This window comes from Pleurodeles waltl, chromosome 5, assembly GCF_031143425.1.
Source record: "Pleurodeles waltl isolate 20211129_DDA chromosome 5, aPleWal1.hap1.20221129, whole genome shotgun sequence".
In the NCBI taxonomy this organism is placed as follows: domain Eukaryota; kingdom Metazoa; phylum Chordata; class Amphibia; order Caudata; family Salamandridae; genus Pleurodeles; species Pleurodeles waltl.
Window position 1 is genome coordinate 312,273,462 of NC_090444.1, and position 12,981 is coordinate 312,286,442.

The following is a 12,981-nucleotide window of genomic DNA, read 5'->3' on the forward strand; positions in this document are numbered from 1 at the left end:
TTTAATATAATGGTAATTAATATTTTTATTTTGAGCAAAGGATGAGGGAGATGCTGCACAATAGGATTGTGATGGGGACAAGATAAAATGAATAGTGATATTAACATGGAATGTTAACGACTTTGCACTAAAAGAAGGCAAAGAATGAATCGTGGGACAAACATCCTGACTCCAGTATTTAATGCAAAAGGTAATTTATTAGGACAGGATTGCAATAAACATTATTACATGTCACAACACAACATATTTAAATCCCTAATATAACAACTGTTTTCTCCTTCCACTCATCCCCAATCTCTCACTATAATGCCTCACACACTCCTTCTGCCTTTCAATCCAGCCACTCTCTCCCATCACTGTCGCCCTCCTAGCTTCTTTTCTGAAACATCCTCCAACCAATTCTTCATTCACCTGTTCCAGCCAACCTACCTCCAGATCTTCCTTCATCTGAAAACCGAATTCCTCCTCCCAAAATGGTGGATCCACCCACATCTGACTCTTCATACCCCATGTACCGCCACCCAGAAAAATCCTGGAGGGTGTCTTTCTGCCCCACACCAGTATGCATTCACTACTGCAACACCATCATCCCTCAAATACTTCCCTGCACCACACTGTCTCACTCCATAAATGCCACAAAACATCCCTTAGTTCCAACATGTAATAGGTGTAGCCCAGTTCAGAAAGGTGCACACTGTCTGGCTCTGAAAAGAAACCCTTCCTTTTCCTTGATGCCCCCATGCATTACTACATTAATGCCTTTCCCCACACAAAAAACCTCATTGCCCTGTTTACTTTTTTCCATGCCTTGTCAATGGCTGTATGTACTGCTCCCATCCATATCCTACGTAGTACATATCCTGTCCACACCAAACATTTCCCAGAAAGTCTGCTTTAGATCCCTTGTGCATGTGTTGCAGTAGTGTCAGTCCTGGTACCTGTACCAAATCGTTTTCCCCAAGATGCAAGACCAACATGTCCAGACATTCCTCTCTAGGCACCATAGATGGTAGCCAAAGCAGTAAATTACTCCATCTCATGCCACCCTTCCCCCACCAGAGCACCTCGTGCCATCTTCTGGCAGTCCCAGATTGTGTCCATATATCTGCCATTCAGCATGTTTTGTTGCCCAATGGAGGAACAAGTGCCACACTATCCACGTTACGCCTTGTTATCTGTTGGGCCGTTAACACACCCTAGGAGAAACATGTTAGCCGCCATTTTTAGAATTTACAAACTCCCCATCGAAATCCCCATCCACCCTCATTTCTACACATAACTTCACTACACTTAGACCTTCACCTCCTAATCTTGCGAACCTTCATCATTCCCCACCCAAACTGACCTGCCAATGTTGCTGCCCCAATCCAAAAAGAGTGGGTCCCAACTGGAACAGCATCCCGGCCTAATGATGCCACTGCTCTACGCAACACCATCAAACGTTGAAAATCTGTGACCCTGTTGCCATTCTGATAACAAAACACCACACCTTGCCTCCCCTCAGCCACACCTAAAATGACTGCCACTCTCTCACGGGGCAAACTGTCTCACAACCCCCCTTCATTCAGCCAGATCAAATTCCCTCTCCTCGCTTGGTCCGTTTTGGACTTCGGCAGCCATATCCCCAGACACCCTGAAAGCAGAGCTTAATTTTTGCTTGTTGTTTCCGGTGCTGAGCACCAGAACTTATTTTTTAGGGCTGGCACTTAGTCTTCTGCCTCAAGCATTTGCCGCAAGCAAAAGACACATTTGGGAAAGACGGAGGAAGAGAAAAACAAAACAATGAGAGAAAGCAGAAAGCTGCAGGTGTGAGCTGAAGGGGCAGGGAGTGGCTTTAAAAGGTCAGAGATGGCATCGAGATTATGCAGCCTCAGTATTTTGTATTCGCAGATTTAATTGCAGCAGCCATGTGTGGAAGAGGAGGGCTTTGAGCACCAGCACCTTTTTATTTACAAATTAAGCACTGCCTGAAGGCCCTAAAAACATCAAAATCATAAACAGATCAGCGCCACCTCAGACTTGTCATAGCAGCATCCATCCAGGTATCCCAAAATCTCACACAACAAATCAAATGTAATAGCTTCCCTCAATCTTCTCCTGGCACCCCGTCTCTCCTTGCCCCAACCCTTCAGCACCTTACTAAATCTCTCATCACCTGCCAGATGGAAACGCCACAGAGCCTTCCCATGAAAAGACAAACTAGCCAGTTTGCCTGCAATTGTCATGGGTGACAGACCTCTGTCCATTAGTTCTAACACATACAGCATAACAAATGCTTCCCTATTCTTGCAATCCTTGCTTGTGGTCCTCCTGCTCCCTCCTGGAATGCCTGAAAATCATTCCACACTAGATGACAGTTCTTCTTGGTAGCCTCAGCCAAAGACATCTCTACCAGCCTAATGACTCTGAAGCCCCCACTCCCTGACTTCTGTATGGACTGACATTTTTACTTCTTCTGCTCCCGATGCTATACTGTGAAAGCGGTGCCACTGTGAACGAGGCGAGTCAGCTATAAAATTGTTCACTCCAGGCACATGGGTCGCCTTGAAAATGATATTCTTTGGCAAACAAAACAACATGAATCGCCTCAGCAGCCTCGAAACCCTCAAATCTCGGGCCCTCTGCCAATACACCAGCTCCACCACAGTCATGTTATCCACATGAAACATCACCATCCTGTTCTGTAACTTGTAACTACACACACCAGCAGTGGGATGAACTCCAGGAATGCAATGCTATACACCTGCTGCAACCTCTGCTGTGGCCAACGCTATGCACGCTACAAGCCACATCCATTCACTCCTGAGCCATCTGAAATAATCTAGACCTTCTACACCACTCTCTCCTCCTAAAGTCACTTGAACACTCCATTAAATTCACCCAGAAAAGAGACCCACACCCTCAAATCTACCCTTACCACCAAGGAAAGTCAAATATTGTGGTGTGATAGTGTGGCACCTCCCAAGGCCAGGCCCAGCCGTCTGCAGAATGTATGCCACCCCCCCCCCCCTCACTACTCTGCAAGCAAAGTTGAGGAAACCCAACAATTTTGTCATCTATCACTGCCTCCACATTCTTCCCTGGCAATCTTGTAACCATGCTGACAGTATCCATCTCAATCCACAGAAAGATCGATGTCGTACAGGGGCTCTCCATCTTTTCTGGGGCCAAAGGCCCCCCAAAATGACTCTACCATGTCCTCAAACGTCTGCAGTGTCGGGCTACAAGCACCAGATCCCAGCTACCTCACGAACAAGAAATCATCTCGGTAGTGCAAGACCACTCTATGCCCACTCCCTCGCAGTAGATGAAAACCCATTGCAAAAAGGAGCTTAAAGTCTCAAAAAGAGCAAAGAAATAATGCACAGGACTCTGTCCACATAGATGGCTCCATCAAACAGCATCCCCAGCAAAGACAAATACCCAGGATGAATGGGTAACAATCGAAATACCAATTTAATGTCGCACTTCACTAGTGCTGCTCCCTGTCCACATTGCCTGACCAGGCCAATGGCATCATCAACTGAAGCATATACCACCTTAGTATCTTCTGTGGCTATGAAATCATTGACAGAGGCACCTTCGAGCCAGGATAATTGATGTATCAACCTGAAATTCCCTTCTTGTTTTTATAGGTACCACTCCCAAATATATAATCAGATCAGGTCCTTCATAACCCACTTGAAAACCTTCCCTGAATCTCCACTCGAGTCTCCAAGCCACACCCACCTCTGGATACTGCTCCAGCCATGGCAAGATTGCTTCTAACATGATCAGCGTAGGAGCCCTTTAGACCAGCAGGACCCTGCTGTCCTCTGTCCCTCCCTACTCTCCATTGTTCCACTGGGCTGGCCAGTATAAAGCACTGTGTAATGGGATGTCTGCCCCAACACCTGGAGCACTCATGCTTCAACCTACGAGGGCTCCTGTTGCAAAATCCCTTATTAAAGTTTCAGCAGACCCCCCCAATGTTCCCCCTGTGTAGGTGCCTGCGCTGCTAGTTGTGGCACCCACCCCCTGTATGTCTGGACATGGCTGAAAGGACTTGTACATAAAGGGCAAGCCACTGGCTATATGCGTCAAGGATGTAGATTGTGTGGACAACATTTTCTGCATCCATAATTCTAAGTCCACATCCCCCATGGCTTATCAGGGTTTACCCTCAGCCACGCCCTGAATTCCTCATCGTAGTTGAACCAAGCAAACCCCCCAAAATACATTTGGGCCTTCCTTATCATGTCCATGTGCTTAAACAAGGCAATGGCCCTGTCAGGGAATTTAGCACAATATACGTTAGTGTATATCAGAAACTCTGACATCCAGTTCTTGATAGCACTAGGGACCCTGGGTCTTCTGGCCAATTCCCTCTCTTCTTCCTCTTTTGCCTGAATGTCCCTATGAAGGAGCTTGAACACATCAACAAACTCATGTCTCCAGATTCTACCCTTTGTCTTGTCTGATAAGTGGGACCCAATGGCATGGCTAAACCTATGTAGGGCAAGCACTTTTTATGACCTGTATCCTCGCTTACCCTCCCCACTGCTTTGGAGGAATCCACCTGGGTTCCTAAAGTACCTTCTCTGTCTTTCCTCTCTGACTCCTGTTGAGCCTTCCCTTCCTTACCAATCACCCCGTCACCCACTCCTATTGATTTGCATGCCTCCTTCTCCAATCCACCCTCCTGTGCATCCTACACAGCACACCAATCCTTCTTACCTGTCAGTAAACTAGTGTCACTACTCCTTGAGCACCTGGGCGCCTTATTCTGCCACCCTTGTTTGCCTCCAGTGTCCACACCTGACTCCTGCAAAAGACCAATCTCTGCACCTGTGAGTCCACCCTGCCACCATCAGGCCACCTTACCTTCATCACAGGCCTCACTTTCCCCCTACTTGTCACTTGCATCCTTATAATCCAGCTCCAATTCAACCTCACCATAAATCGCATCACCCAACCCTCGCTCCTTCAATCGCCCCTCCATTGAGGTGCGCCTAGACCCTTCCTGTGTGGTCTGCTCCTTAGGTGTCACACTACGCACACGGTCGTTCATGGTAGGGAGGGCTGCCATGAACCCCACTAGTTCTTCAAACCAACATGCTGAGGCCGTCATGTTCCCCGCTGGTGTCACCAACATTCTGCCAGCCTCTCCTGCTGGCCTTGCATCACTGCCCGTCAGGCTTCTCCAGACTGGTGCATCCTCAACATTACTGTACCCAAGAGCTGCACCAGCCCCTCTGTCTGTCCTTCTTCTTCCAACTCTGCAGGTACCCACAACCAGTGTCCTCTTGGGCCTGGAATCTCCAGTTCTTACCTGTCTCCTTCTTTCACCAGTGCCCCTTTCATCTTGCACAACCTCTCCCAAAGGGCCTCCATCTCATGCACTGCCCTGCGCTGTTACTTGATCCTGGCTCGCAAATCTTCCACTGACTCACTCCATAGGCCCATTGCAGGGCCCCCCTTTCCCAATGCCCTGTGGGACCCCATCTTTACCGTACAACCTGCCTCCCCAGCCCGTTCATGCTTGACACCATGCCACGCTCTTGCAGCTGTCCACCTGAGCAACTGCATCACCTCTGGGCTTACTGGTGCCTTCCCCTGCCTGTTTCCTCTTAGTTCCCATATTCTGTGCTTTGGCACCTGCTTTCTGTGTGCTGCTGCCTGCCTTGCCCAAACTCAGGTCCAAGGTGCCCACTAGCCCAATGTCCTTCTTTGTCCCCTTGACCTTTCCCATTGTTCCTGTGCTTCCCCCCAGAGGACTCCATAATGGGATCTCCCCCACTGCCTTTGTGCCAGTCCTCACTAGGATCACAAAGGGCTTCATCCCCTCATGGCACAGTGAGGCTCCTATGCCTCACTGGTACATTTGGACCCCCTGACCCAGGGGAAATGCCCCTCCTCCTCACCCCTTTTTGTTTGACTTTGAGTAGTGAGCTGCAAGCTGTCACTGCTGCCGCCATGACCAGCGATGCTGCCCGGGTTGGCCTTTCTAAGCTGGCCCAGGCATCCCCCAGCACTCCGGGCCACAGTAAATCTGTGCATCCGACTTCACCTATGGTGCACAGCATATAGCGCACCACATCGGCATCGCTGCGGGCAGCCATCCACGCTGTAATCAAAATGGAGCTGGCTTTCCGAGCCTGTTGCAAAAATAACCTTAGGAGCCTAAGAAAGTGAAGGAACTCTAAACACTCCTTCCCCATACCATTGCAATCTGGGTGAGGACGTAATTTCCTCTCCCCGATCCCTATATAACCCCCCCACGTGAAACCCTACTTCCCTCCCCAGCCCAACCAATCCTGTCCCCCCTCCCTCCATCCCAAGAACCCTCCCTGGGGAAGACTAGACTGCGACTAGCTTTCCCCAGAACCCACCCATGTCAGTCTCTGCATGATATTGGCATTCATTAGAGTGTAAGGCCCTTTCTAGTGAACAAGGTTAGGAGCACCAAGCACAGACTAAACTATTAGTTCTAAAGGGGTATCACTTCTCATAAAATCAATACTTGTATAGATTTTATAGAATATTAAACAGAATTGTCAAGCAGGTAGATCACTGGGAAACCTAGTAATAGGCAATCATTACCTGTGCAGGAGTCTACTGTCCAAATTGTGATCATACTTCTGCTCTCGGTATTATGGGTTTGAATCTATTAGATTTCCCTTTCCCTTTTCAAATTGGAGATTTCAAAACGTTGTCAAATTTTGTACTAGAACCAAAAATTAGCTGATGAATACTCCCAAGGCAAGGTAAGAAATTTGATGCATGATTTTTCGCAGAGAGATGTCTGGAGTAGAAAAGCTATCACGAATAGAGGATGCATATTGTATAGTAAAACCTATTAGAGTTTTTCTAGAAAACACCTTTGTCTTGGAGTTATTACTTTGGTGCATAAAATAATAGAAGTCAGACATATACCAGTACAGTATTCAGACCAATCAGCTATCCAATTAAGGTTGCAAGTCTGAAATAATTGTTATATCCAGGTGAAGAGTAAACCGGACACCTCTCCTGATCCAGAGATAATAAGAAAATTGAAGTGAAGTACACAATATTTCAGGAATATTTCTGGGACTGCTTCCTCAAGAACAGTATAGGATGAGAACAACGTGTATGCTTGAGATACTATGTCAGATGGGATAAATTAAAGACAAAAGCACATGTCCAAAGGATAAGGAGTTTGAGGAAGAAATTTGTGATTGAGAAAGGGATCTATTGGGGCCAAACTCAAATGAGGAAATGCACATAAATAAGCAAAAATGAACTGAGAAACAGGAAACTTTCAAGCAGTTAATAAAGAATAGGTGTAGAGCAAAATGGCAAGGAAGCAATTTAGCACATTTTGAATATGATGAGTGGGGTGGTCAATTGTTAGCCTAGAATCAAAAACAGACAGGGGGGGAATCTCTTTGCACTCTAATTGTAGGTGAAACCTTAAACATATCAGACTTATCCTCCTATTTGAGGCATGCATATTATAAATCTTCAAATCATTATATGCAGAGACAAGTCCATTGAATTCTCCATATCTAAGTGAATGGTTAATAAAAACACATTTAACTCCCCCCCCCTTGTAGATGCAAAGAAACAGCCATTTTGGGGGGAAATTACAACAGAGAAAACCTTAGCACATATACATGAATCTAGGGTAATCTAGTCATGGTAAGGCACCAGGCACTGATGCTCTACCAACCAGAGGAATTTTATAAAACTTTATGAGAGATCAAATTCATAATAACCATCTAAAAGGCCCTGTTTAATTCAACATACTTAATATTTAAAAAATCACCTACCTAGAATGTCACTATAACAACATTAATAATAAAGTTCTGAAAAAGGCAGACTCTTACAGTCCAATATCCCTGCTTAATCATAAAGGTATCCTTTCCACAAGGCTCAAAATTGTAGTTAATAATATCATACACCCAAACTAGGAAGGTTTCAAGCTAGGAAGAAAGATGTATGACCTGACCCATCTTTTAATACCCTCCATAGATGTGGCTATTGCAAACTCTAACCCGGTAACTACAGTCACTATAGACACTGCTAAAGTGTTTGGTGGAATATATTGACTTTATTTGTGAGAGGTCTTGGAAACAATTGTATTGCCACTTAGCCCCCTTCTCCTACAAAAAAAGGACCAGGGGTTGTGGGTCCTCAGAACCTAATGAGGCTTAGGGAGGAGGGGCCACACAAGCCCCTTCTCTTTTAAAAAAACATAAGAACCTGAGGCCAAGGAGTTGGCTTTATGTAAGGTGCTAAAATATTGCTTTAATGTAAAAAAAATAAACAGAAAAATCCACTGAAAAAAACAAAGGTTAAAGTGATATTATTATAGTTAGGTGAATATTAGGCATGGACGGAGTGCGTGGAGTAGCACTATGTGGAACTTAATGAAGTTGTAAAAAACTCTACTGTATACATGGAGTTCTGCAAGCGGGCTGAGTTCTCTGTGGCACACATGTCCATTGTGTTTGATGTCAAACACAACGCGAAGTATGTACTTGCGTTGAACATTATGTGCGAACAGCACCACGCAGTTCGCAAGTGTGCATCCATTTTGTTTTTGACTGTTGATGATGCTGGGCCTGTTTTTTTCATCCCTGATTATCTATCTAATCCTCCATCCTCCTAATTAATCTACCCCTCTTTTTTCATTTATTTCATTACCTTCTCTTTTTCTCAATATGTATTTTTATGTTTTAAAATATGTTTTGTGTTTTTTGTGACTTTTGGGATTTTTTTTATTTTTCCCTTATTTTCTTCCTTTGTTCCTTGTCCTATTGTATTTTTTTCTCTTCTTCCCACCCAGCACCATGGCAGAGCAGGATAGCTCTGCCTTGTGGGCGGCAGTGCCATCAAGGGGTGCAGCCTCGGTCCACCTTTAGCAAAGATAAGGTGACAGCACTAATTTTTTATGTGCAGCGCAACCTCACCACCATGCTGGTAGCAGGCCTAGGAGTGGTTACTCTCTTCTGGAGCATCGGCTCCTGTGGGGGAGGGTACATCGATTGGTTGGTCACAGACTCAGAGCCAGCGCACCCAGCAGCAGTTGATGCATAGTTGGGCGGACATAATTGACTGCGAACAGAACCTACTCGATCTGTTGGGCGTAGAGGTGTCGGGGCTTGGTGAGTAATAGTTATTTATTGTTGTGTGTGTTGTTCCACAATGCTATTTTTTCTAATAGCAGTGCTGACACTCAGAGGTAAGTTAAGGTTACATTTATTTATTGAGTGATCCAGTTTGAGCTAGCAAGGTGAGTCAGCAGAAGTGCTTCCTAATTGAACTCATGGGTCTCTTCATGGGCTGATTATCTAAGAAGCTATACAGATAGAGACTATTCCTGTCACAAAGAATAAGATAATGGTAGTATTAATAAGTAATGTCCGTGAGTTAGCATTCCCTTTTCTGTGCCTTTCTTCATGTAGCTTCTGCAGTCCCTCCCAATCGCAATTTCCCGATGATGTGTAGTATGATATCATCATAGTATGCATATATCTATGCAGTGAAAAAAATGAATGCTGAGTCTCCCCATCAAAGGTGGTAGAGAAGCTAGTATCATTTTTTGCAATATGAATGCATTGTTAGTGGTACACAGTTGTAAATGTAGGGTTATATTTTCTATCAAGGCCCTTTGCGCAGCTTATAGTGATGGTCCCACTGCGCACATTGCAGGGCCATATTTACAAGGCCCTGTAAAGCCACCCTGTGTGGCTCTTCATGGCCTTGTAAAAGTGGACTGAATTAACACAGGGCAAGTTGCTGCATTGACTCACCCTGCAACAGGGAGAAGTTCAATTGGTGTTACAGTGGGTGTTCCCACGTAACAAGCATGGCATTTGGTAAATTCCCAGAATTAAAAAGGTTATGTAAACCTGGGAATGCATCAAAAGCCTATGTCACCCCAGGGGAGGCATAAGGAAGACATAACGAGGTGAAAAGCCTTTATTTCTCCTTGTTATTTCCTTTTTGTATGTGTGCTGCAATCTGCAGCACACATAGAAAAAGGAAAACTCTTACTGTGATTGGTTTTTGCAGAAAGGTGTCCCTTCCTGCACAAAACAAACATCCTCTCAATGCAGGCACCCTTGCAGCATGGTGCAGGGGTGCCTGCATAGGCTCCTGGCAGCCCATTATGCGCCAACGCACAAGGGTAAAAGGACAGGAATGCACCATATCTGTTTTAGATACAACACACTCCAGCTATCTCCTTTTGATGCAGGGCAGCATTGCAAGAAGGCTGATGCCCTGCATCATAAGTTTGTAAATATGGCCCGTAGTTTAGGAAATTGTGGAGTAGCGCTTTGGTTAGTAATTAGGAACGTAAAATGTATAGGTCAACTCGAGTTAAGTACATCATACTAGGCAACCTGATTTTGAAAAGTACATTACTGTCTTTGCCTCTGCTTGTTAAAAAACTTTTTGGGGCAATTAAGTGTCCCACCAATCTTTTTTTTAATCTTTTTCTTTATTTCTTACCTCGGCACTCAAGGGGAAGAAGAGGTCAACATTGTTGGTGGATCCAGGAGATCACAAGGGTGCCAGCAGTGCCACCACCAGTGCAATGCTGGCAGATTTGCTGGCCCCTGTAAGTCTTCCTGTTATATTATTAACATTTCCCTAATTTAATTTTTCACATCTCCTTATTTCAAATATGTTTTCTTTTAGTTGTGTGCCTGTCTGGATTTTTTTGTACTTATGTTTGTTCTATGTAAGCTTTGTTAAATTATTAGCTTAGTTCTTTGTTGTCCCTGCATGTATCTATTTTACATGTTTCTTGTGTAACCAACTTCCTCCTGTCTGTACTAGCTTTCTTCTGCTTTGTTACTAAGCTTAGCTGTCCCTTCTCCCCTTTTATATCTTGCGGACTGGTTCTTAATACTAAGACAATAGATTTTTGGGACAGGTACTCTGCCAACATGATTGCATGCACAAGTCAGCTTTCTGTGCATGTTTGTGAAGATTTTCTTTGCCTTGCTTATGCCCATTCAATTTTCCAACCAGGACCTCACCATAGGTTCTCCTGGATTGACCATAGTGTTCCACCCCTTTATTGTGCTCCAGTGACTTAGCTCTGCCTCTGCATTTTAAAACATTTGCAGTTGATTTGTCTTCCTTGCTTTTCTAACAACTGACAACATTCCTAAAGTGAATGATAGAAGTAGATAAAACTGTGATGATCTATTGAGGTTATATTTATTTTGTTGCAACTAAATTGTGTAACGTTTTTTCCTGCCTCACCCACCACCTGTGCCAGGGCTGGCTGTAGAACAAGTGCACGGGATGTGGCAGGGATCAGAGGGGGGGAACTGGTGACAGCAGGGACAAGTGACGGTAAGTCATATTGCTTTTGCTCATTGACAATTACTAATACACTTGCAGCAAGGGCATTGCTTGTAAAGCCCCTGGTTTATCAGCTGCAATGGGGATTAAGTTAAGAATGACCTCTTCTCTCTGCAAATCAGCAGACAAAAGCTCATAATGAATGGGCACTACAAATGAAGACTTGATGGCAAAGCAAACAAAGGATGAACGGCTAAAAGAAAGATTGAGTGAAATGGCATATGAGTGAAAGGATGTGTGGGTAAATGGAAAAGACACACAGGCAAATGAAAGGAGATGTATAGGTTGGTGAAAAGACAGATGCAAGGGGTGAAAGGATGCCTCAGTGAGTGAAGGGTGGGTAGGTAAAAGCTGATGCTCTTGTGAGGAATGGGTGAATGGTAACAAACGATGTGTGAGTAAATTGATAGATAGGTGAAAGCAGGGTGTTTTGAAAGGTGGGTAGTGGATAAGTGAGTCTAGGGATGGACAGGTAGACAAATATGGATAGCTGCACTGGAATAGTGAATGACTGAATGAGTGTAAGCTTCAATAAAATGCTGGGTATCAAAGCAGATTGAATAGAATAGATGAATGAAAAGATGAATGTATAATTGTTTGGGTCAAGAAATAAGGGAGCTGTTGTGGAGAGGGATGTGGCAAATTTGCTTGATTTGCAGAGTTATCACAGCTTTGGTTCAAAGTGGTGGTATTTTATTTTTCATTTTTCTCCCTTAACTCACTGTAGTTGAAGCAAGGCAGATATGTATCCTCCCACCCATCATCATACCTCCCTCACCATTAGTCACCAATGCTACTATGACGTAACTACAGCACAGCATTCTACAATAGTGTTTTCTGTACATTATGTGTATCTGCTTCAGTTAATGCAGCATTTACAAAGATGTCAATGCATTGTAAACTTAAGAAGGTGTGTGTTTCCTTCCACTCCAGTGCCCACTCTGTCACCTCCTAGTACTTCAGTGCTTTATTCTCTCTAAAGTTCTGTCCCAACTACCCCCAACAAAATAAAAAATCATTTTTGCCACATATATGTATAATGTAATATTTCATGGATTCCATAATGGATTCATGTCAGTCCAAATTTTATCCTATGGAGATTCTTTCAACTACAGTGTGACATGTGTGGGTAATGACCCTGTGAGTCATTTTAATCAGTCACATCAAATTACAATGTATCCAAGGGACCAACAATTTACTGCTATTGTGCCACTCTACTTTTTAAAAGATTGTTTGCATAAAGCACAGTTTATAATTTGTTATTTTCCTTTTTCTTTCCTGCTATAGCTACTCCTGGGAGCCATCATCATCCAACTTGCCAGGGGATAGCAGCCCAGCTCTGGCTGCAGAGGCTGGAGGGCATCTGCAACAAATATCGGCGGCTGGTAGCTCTCCAGGAGCATACTTAGTCCGGGAAGTAGAGTTCATCTTCAAACTCTGGTGGTTCACCCAAAATTTTGTCCGCTAACACTCTTGATTCTGACCACTCATCATCTTCCTCCTCCTGTTCTGTTTTGGGTACGGTGTAATCAGGTATTATAAAATGATGGTTTGTTTTGACCATGGTTAATCGTGCCACATTTTGAGGTGAGAAACTGGTCCTTCTCACTGTAGCAACTGTACCAGCTGCACTGAACA